Source organism: Amblyomma maculatum, chromosome 9 (genome assembly GCF_055883805.1).
Source record: "Amblyomma maculatum isolate TAMU_Amacu chromosome 9, ASM5588380v1, whole genome shotgun sequence".
NCBI lineage: Eukaryota > Metazoa > Arthropoda > Arachnida > Ixodida > Ixodidae > Amblyomma > Amblyomma maculatum.
This window is the reverse complement of record NC_139352.1, coordinates 41,557,296-41,566,437: the sequence shown is the minus strand read 5'-3', so window position 1 is coordinate 41,566,437 and position 9,142 is coordinate 41,557,296. Positions and strand designations below refer to the sequence as shown.

The window sequence follows — 9,142 nt, the reverse complement described above, 5'->3', positions numbered from 1 at the left end:
TCTAAAACAATACAAGTACACTATAAGATAGGAAACACAATTGGGGGCTTTTAATATTCTCAGGATACATTAGCTGCTCAATTAGGAGCAATCACTTTGTACTGGCATCGCTATTAGATCAAGAAAAAACATTTTCTTATTCAATCTTAAGTAATTACGAAGTAATGTTAAGGTACTCGATATATAAAGATCCTGCAGGACAGTTCTGGTGGTTTCGGTGGAATTTTACGTGTAGAGCACAGTTTGGTATGCCTAAGAGCAAATACAGCAATTTTATTTTTTTAAATGGGGAGCTCCGCAAGAATGCACCCTCGTACCATTGATATTCAAAACTGATGTCGTATCTTGGAATTTTTGAAACCAGCCTCAAACCCTTTTTAATATGCAAACAACACTGAAATAGCTCTAGACATACACAGTGGCTGTAGATATCTCAGCTTTCTACTCAAGACGTAAATGGTTTCTGCAAGACCTATTGGGAGCAATAAAATGGCTGCCATGCAATTAAATCTTCTTGAATATACTCAGAACAGAGCTTATATGCAGTAACCTCACAATCAAATTATCATAACCGAGTCATTACACAGATAAAGTTGTGATCCTTGTAATCGTAATCTGTCAGTGCGGATAGAAGCTATTCTATATTAACAGAAGCAAAAGCCTCCGCGGGCACAAGTGAATTTCGAAGCAAAGGTGGCGCAAACTAATTAGCTGCACTAGTTACTGCATTAGAGCACTGCGCCATTACCACATCATCGCTCAGCTTTGTATTCTAGTCAGACATGAAACCATTGCTCTGTTGTTTCTGATTAGGCATCGAAAAGAGCAAAATTTGCTCAACAGCCCCCAAGTCACCAAGCTTTCTATTCTGCTCAGTCATTAATTAAAAACCGCGTTCCTTTCTTTCACAAAAAAAAAACAGCAATTTCTAATTACGAACCTCGCTGTCGTATGGGTGGTCTTTTACCCTTTGTGGTTATGACAAGTAACCTATCCCACAGTGCTGCGCCGAATCGCGCTAGGCTGTTTTGTCGTCTTGCTATTACTCTGTGTGCTGTTTCTCACTCTGTCTTTTGTGTTATTATGCCGTGTGCTCTTTAACACAGTGTGCTGTTCTGACGCTTCCTGCATTTTACGCGTGCAGTTTTACCGCCGTGCTTTTGTTTTTTCCTTTGCTGTTTCGTCATTGTGCTGCTTTTGCGTGCTATCTTGTGCTCATTGTTCCTGTCCTTGTGCTAGGGGTATCAGGGTGATTTCCAGATGGGATCTCTATCTGTACGCTGCTAGAACAAGCTTTCTATGATGCAGCAAAATTGATTCCCTTTTATCAGTGGAGTCGACGTACCTATCTTAACCGTGTCCTCGACGGACAACTCCTCCGAAAGTCAATTCAAAGCATATCACAGAAACCTTGTCGCGAGTTCTTTTATAATATAAATCGGAACACATTTCTCAATGGTAACTGAGATACAAGCGTACAGCCTCGAATTCGAAATCGTATAGGAGAGGCATGATAGGCAAAACTGTCTCTTCGCCGCCAGAAGGCGAAAGTATGCGTTAAACTTAATAAAAAAGATCAACGCGAAACAATGAACTTATAACCGCAAAAGAACAACTTGCGCTCCTGGAGTCCGTTGTGTGCTCAGAGCGCACGTAACTCGCAATGACCAGAGCTAGGAAGTCCACACAAAAGAGAATGCACTGAATGGTTCATCCATCATCTTTCCGCAGTCGCTATTGTAGGGTTGACTGAACTGTCAGCGATTCTTTTCGGATCCCTGTAGCAATACGGCTAACGTCACTGTTATTCGGCCGCTAGTTTCTTAGACAATAGCCACGAAATAGAAATTTCGTAAATACGGATGGAGCGCACTTATCGTCGATCACAGCGGTGGCTTGTTTGCTCTACCTCGCTCTGCTGCATAGAAACATATTAGGCCGATAGTACGCGTAACCGACACCTCCAAGTAAGCTCGTTTTTCTTTACTGGTCTGGCTTTCGAAAGAGGGGGGGGGGGGGGGAGGGGAGCGGTAAATTGAGGTTAGCGGTAACTTGGTAACATAAGGTTGGCGGGCCCAAATGCATTGTTATTCCACAAAAATCACCTCCCAAACCCCCATTACAGATGAAAAAAATGGCAAGTTTTTACTGAGTTATTCTTTCGAACATTACAAACAACAATTCTAGTGCGTTCTGTAAAACTAGCAATATTTGTAACCGTACACAAGAAAAGAAATCTCCGTTCCTCTTCAACATAGCGCAATAGTGTTTACTTTGCATAAACAAGGCAAAAGGTAAACGTAACACCAGTTTACCGGGTGGGAATATAGCTTTATTCTCCGCAAAAGAACTTCACCGATGCCCAAAACAAATAAGAAATAACATGTGCTTAAAATTCACGTCGCACCTTTGTTTTGACAACACTGAGCACTTTTTCTTTGCGACCATCGGAAAACTAACTGGAATTCTGTTCAATGCAAAAGGCAATATTTGCAATTTAGGCATGAAGTTTCCGCTCTACGTGAACCTAGATAGATCGCATTTACTATTAAAGAAAACAAGAAAGAAGGGGCTGTATAAAAGGGTCATGTTCAACAAAGACTGCATATGACAATGTCTAAACTTATCTGCAACAACAGCTCGGTGACTGCCCAAAATATTTGAATTTTGAATTTAATTGGTGACTGACTACATTGTTCAGTAGGCCAGTAATGAGACAGTTTTGTGAGAAAAAAATATTTTCGAAGAAAACTATAGGAACAAATGCGTGGCTGCAACGCACGGCGGTTTTTCACTACTTTGCAAAGACGCGTAAATTGGGATGCACAGTTGAGCACTACATTTTGTCTGCTGGGTATAAAAGGCAGAGTATGTCAGGCATTTTGTGGCGCTTCGATAAAAGCACCAGTTCGTAGAAAGAACATATAAAAATCTTTAAGTCGCAAATTAAGCCCATTTTTAATCGCTTCTTTTTTGCGGCTATAATGCAAATCTGTTGACAGGTACGTAATTATGTACTCAAAACGCCTAAGAAAGTTATTTGCAATATGCTCGTTTCTTCGTATGCATACCCTAGCAGGCATTTCAACACGGTTCCCTTCTTTTCAAAATTTACTTTGGTTTCACGATCGCTTATGAGAAGTATTGCACTATAAAAAGAAAACGCCTGTCTTTTTTAACAAAATTTCAATAGAGCTTATACAACAAAATGTTGAAGTGGAAAGCGTCTCTAATGAGCCCTTATCGGAGTGTTTTAAGAACATTTGCTTTAACATGGCGTTTTTCATAGTGCAAATATGATCTAAAACGCATTCGGTTGTGCTATGCAAGGACGATACTTCGTATTTTACCTATCAAAATATAAATGTTCGTTCAAATCCCTTGTATACATGCATTCCTAAGTTGGTCGCTGACAGCGATGCCGCCGCATTTTCGTCAAAGATCGGCATTAGTCTATAACATATAGATTCAGATATGCTATTTCTTGACTGCGAAGGTCTCAATCAGCGCATGGATACCATTTTGAGCAATGGGCTGTGTGTTAGCTGCTCATCGCCTCCATTCAGACGCTTGTGGCAAGCTTGAGAAGGTACAGATCCTAGTTCATACAACAGTGCTGGCAGTAAATTATTGCAACGGCTTCTTTCATATTCTTTTTCATTTGTCCCTAGATATTTGTTTGTGAAGTTTGACAAAAAATCATAGATGGGTTTTTTCTTTGCGTTTAGGAAAAACCGCTACTTTCCGACATGCCAAATCAGCGGCATGCAGAGTTTCTTGTCCTTTCAATGTAATATATTGCTAAAAACAATCATTGCTTTTAGCCTCTACTTGCTCATCTACCCTGCATTATTGAAATAATAGATCAGCTTTATATTGACTAGGGCAAAATTATTGAAAATAGCCTGGTTTCACACTTGCCTTTCTTTGAAGTTTTTCTGGAATTCGGTGGCTTCCTCAGAGCGGCAAGAAACGCCTGGCAAAATTTTCCTTTCCCTTCTTGCATGTAAAGTACATTCCTGTGACATGCATATCTGGATGCGCAAACGCAAAGTTGCAAAGTTACGACAAAGTGCGGTGGGTAGAAACGCTACCTCTGCCCCAATGTCGTTCGTAATATCTTTGTAACGGAATATTACCATTCCCACAAACATAATTCCGCGGCTGGCCTTCTGAGCAATTTATGCGTAAAACGTGAAAATGTAAAAAAAAAAACACAGCGCCTTGTGTTTCTGCTTTCTTGTGTCTCCGAGTCCCGTCCTATGCGCTGTTCCTTAATTATGTAAAAACCAACATTGAAAATATTAAATTTTTTATCAATTTGATATGCCGTGGAACCATTCATGTATTTTATACCTGCAGCAAACTTTCTTATTCCAGTGTTTTTGGGAACCTAAGATGTCTACGTCGAATAAGCAATCAGTAGTGTTTGATGTCGTGCAGAGTGGGTCAGAGAAATAACTCAAATCACTGACATTCTAATGGAAATAAAGAAGAAGAAATGGGCATGGACAGGACATGTAGCGCGAAGAAAGGATAACCGATGATCGCTTAGGGCAACAACCTGGATTCCAAGGAAAGGCAAGCGTTCCAGGGGGTGGCAGAAAATTAGGTGGGTGGATGAGGTTAAGAAGTTCGCAGGGGTCACGTGGATGTAGCTAGCACAGGACCGGGTTAATTGCAGGAATATGGAAGAGGCCTTCGACCTGCAGTGGGTATATTTAGGCTGAGGTATATGATAATGATGAGTGTTTGATGTATTATGCACCACTAATAAATTCAAAATATGTTCTTGATACTACATAAATTCTCAAACAATTACTCTAAATTCCGCCTATGTCTCAGTATCGTCGTGATCTCAGTGGCCTACCCCTCCTCCCTTCGAAATATACGTGGGCTCATCCTAATAGAGCGATCTAAGCACGATTATCATAGTAACCATTATAGTGCTGCAGGGAGCATCACTACGTGGGGAAACAAGCGATACTAGTGATTATTCTATCGTTCTAAATAATGCATTGTGAATTCTAAGTGTGCGTTCCTGTAAGAAAAAAGAAGAAAGTGTGTCTCCTGCCATAGTCTCAGAATGGCAGAATGCTTTTAAAACCTCGAAATTTCCTTGACAGTTGCACACTTCATAACTGTTGTGCAGCTGCCGCAGAAAACTAAAATTAAACTAGGAAACTAGGTTGTATAAGGACCCATCGCACTCTAAAAAGTTGTGTGGTGCGTTTTAATGATGCGTGACAACGCAAAAGTGCAACATGTAGAAATGCTGCACATTTAATACGATGCACACTTCAGGGGCAATGACTATAAGGCTGTCGTAGGATAGGCCATAGAAAACAAATAGGAATTGGTTCCAATCTGCAGTGCTTATATTACTGCGCTGGCCAACCGCAAGAGCTACCGTAATCAACACTTTATTGTTTGAGCTTACTGAACAAGCCAGAAAAATCAAACTACTTTAGATGATAATCTCATCTCATGGATATCAAGATATCATCTTATTTTAGCCTACCAGAAAAGGTTACCGAGGGGCGGATTTTTGCCATGGAAGAACACAGTCATTTTAGCAGTCATATCAGACTTTAGTTGTATCTTACAGCAGCTGATTGATTTACTTTCTTTCGCAACCACGGAGCGAAAAAGACGAAGTATAAAAATATAGTATAAAAGCATCGGCCTTCAACCTTAGTTCTTTCATTTCTCTTGTATTTTTCAGCACTTTTTTCCTCAGAATTGGCTGTCTCAGTACATACATCTGTGCATAAACCTCTCAATATTCTGCGCCAGGTTCGAGGTATAAGCAAAATGTTATATTACCTTTAAAATGTCATGTTACAGTGTCGTGCATAGTATAGTAACTGGAACTACGTGTAAATGTGAGAATTTGGTCAATGCAATTTTTCTCTTTGAGTTGGCAACAGCCATTGCGCATTTCCGGGCTGCTGTTGCACAAACAAATCCATGGCAGTTTAGAATATTGCTTCGGAACATTGAGCGTTCTCTTTGTGACTGAGATGTACTGACGAGATTAATATCCGATAGGCAAAGCTTTCTCGAGGGCTCCTTTCTGCGCGCGCTTGTCTACTTATTTTTTATCGATCACTACATGGATACCCTCAAGACTGCACAAGGACAACTGTGTCATTTGAAACGCCTCAGATTCTGCTAAATAGAAAATCACATAATTGAGACAGGTACAGTAAAGATATGCCCACGTACATCTCTCTCGTGAGAGGAATCAAATGACCAACGCTCATTCCTGATACGTTAGTTAGCGGATGTTGTCTGCTGGCATTTATTGGATGCGCAGAGAGGTATTCGCACTGTGCCCATTGCAGTTCACACTTTTCCACAAACAACAGGATATACTAACCCTCCAGTTATTCATTCAAGTATTCTCCAATCTTTCTCGCAATAAGCAATACGGCTGCTAAGGAGAAGCCTTCAGTGCAACTCGATAAGTAGACGTACTGTGGGACGCTGGCCAATAAAGGTTCCTACTTATGGAGGAGTTGACCTGTCTATTTTCTTTCCCTCGCATTTCATAGCATCGCCTTAAAACGTGTAACGTAGCGTCGCACCTTTTTCGGCACAGAAATCCAGGAGGCGGTTGGTTGCGACCGCCTAGTCAGCTCCTCTACATTGTATGCGCGAAACACGAATTCTAGGCGCGGTTATTATCTGCCAAAGGGGTCGCAAACCTGCCTCAATAGGCCAGCGACAATTTTAAACACATATTGTCCCTGCATACAGTTCTACGTATTATCTGCTGTGGCCAGCTGTGTGCTTTCTCATTCTGCTCAGTTAGCAGTTGAATGGGAAATAAAGATTGAAGAGGGGAGTGTTTAAGCATGGCTATAACTATAGTTATATAAGCGCAAACTCTGTTAAGCACAGTTTTCCATTGTTTATAAAGATTGTGGACGACTTTAATTAGAAGAACGTGCAAGCTTCGCCCTAAGTCAAATTCGATATTAGCACCGTCGTTTCCTCCCAGATTTTTTTATATTTTTTAATTAGTTTTTTGGGGAAAGCAAGGCGCAGTACTGGTCTCACTTTTGACTGGACACCTACACCTAATCAATTTAAGGTCACTCTGCCTTTTCATTCCACGATTCATTGTATTTACGTTTTAGGGGAAATGAAGGGCCGTTATCTGTCCAACGTTTTGGTGGACATATACACTTAATAGGATCAGGATCACTTGGACATGGAAAGGCGAAATTCGAAGTTGCTTCTTTCTAAATGTTCTTGCGACATACATACGATACGAAAATAGCTGCACATCAGGGTGCTTTTATTAATTTCTCTATGTCACTTGGTACACCTGCGCTATTAGAGGTTTTAGAGGTGCTCCATCTACGTACACGAACTTCTCTCGGGAAGACTGCTAATCAGCAACGCTCTCGTTTAACCAGCTTAACAAACAATCTCGAATGTCATCGAAGACAATGTTGCGAATATTGTCGGCAAGAGAGTTGCTTCGAGATACTTGTTTAATCTCAAGACTACTTGTAAAGACATCCTATGCGTTGAATCTGAAGATCTAAATGGTGAGGGCCGCAAACACATTTTCAATACGAAAGCATTTCTTGCCTCATAAGTGGACTGGGCACAGCGTCACCAGAGTCTGTCAGCAGAGCGTGTCTGCAGCAACTGTAAATTATTAATATTACGAAATTATATCTCGTCCATGCCAGGAATCCAACCAGCATCCTTAAGTTCCATCGCATTAAATCCTACAAGACATCTACATCAAGAGAACGAGTGCGTAATTCGACTCCTTGCATAACATAAGGAAGTAGACCAGCTGTGAGGAAAAGCTCAACAGAGCAGGAAATAAGAAAGACAGGAGTTGAATTCAGTTGAAAGTCTTTTATTGAATAGGAAGGCTCATGGCCATGAAGAGGGGTAACGAGGAGTAGGTAGAATCTTCAGTGTTTGCGCAGGTCGTCATTCAAATCACATTGCTCTCACCAGGTCACCAAGGGAGCCAAACTTGGCAAATATCATCTGTGTGTTAGCGTCAGTTCCTAGAATGGTAGTTCAGGCGGTATAGGGTTCGATCTCGGAGCGTCCAGTAGAAAAAGCAGGGCAATGCCATGAGTAGATGAGATATGCCGCCGCGCGCTAGAGTGTTGCCGTGGGGGCGCTTAATCATTTCCTCTGTGCAGTGACGCCAGCGGGCCATAATACAGGACTAAAAATAAAATATTGTAGAGATTCAGCAATCCTTGAAACAATTTTCACGAGCGTTATGATTCGGCCGCCGCCCCAGTCGCTGCTGCCACTTCGAGATTGACTGGCCTCCGCCCTTGGTAAGATCAGCAACAAGAAAGTTTGGCTTCTTTTTTACGGTCTCAGCAGGCCGTCTGGCACGGCTCTGGTCTCCGTCTTGCGTTCTCTGGTGTTTGTCTTGCGTAAGAACTTGCGTTCTTCTCAGATGCGACCAAACGATCGTTTTTTAACGCAGCTAATGTATCGGCTACTACGGGTTTTCTTTCGCCTACTTCAATATTGACATTAACAAATTATCCTTTGAAATATCACTGTCAACACTCGCTTGGCAATACGAAAATTGTTTGAGTGCTATGGAATTCGCCAAATCAGTTGCTCCTGGCAAGCTCGCCTAAGATTATCTCTTGTTATTCATCCAAAATCCCGCCGGGGTGGCGCAATGGTTACGGCGCTCGACTACTGTTCCCAAGGACGCGACATCGAGTCCCGGCCTCGGCGGCAGCTTTTCGATGGAGGTGAAAAGCAAGGTGTCCGTGTGCTGTGTAATGTCAGTGCACGTTAAACAACCCCACATGGTCGAAATTTTCGGAGTCCTTCACTACGGCGTCTCTCATAGCCTGAGTCGCTTTGGGACGTTAACCTTCACAAACCATCATCCGAAATGAAAGGCGGCGAAATTTAAAAATACCACGGGACGACGTGCTAGAAAGGTCCGCGATTACAACGCTCCCATCCGCGAATGGACAAAGTGCCGCGAATTTCGAGTTTTCTGCCATGCCTACAAAAAAGACCTGCATTTCTCTCTACTCGCAGATAAGCTGATAGACAGATAAGCATCAGCGGCTCCATTCAATGCTCTGGTTTGAAAAGCGCCCTCTACACTACTACTGACCCG

General features: G+C 41.9%; 1 protein-coding gene across 1 annotated transcript in view; it reads left to right on the top strand.

Moving 5' to 3' along the window:
- The first annotated feature begins 1,816 nt into the window (after positions 1-1,816).
- The window catches only part of LOC146178922 (dermonecrotic toxin SPH-like), a 31,699-nt gene continuing 24,373 nt past the window's right edge, over positions 1,817-9,142 (top strand). The window contains exon 1 of the mRNA XM_084578660.1: positions 1,817-1,967. The gene's annotated coding sequence lies outside the window, so the exon portion shown is untranslated. The remainder of the gene's footprint in view (positions 1,968-9,142) is intronic.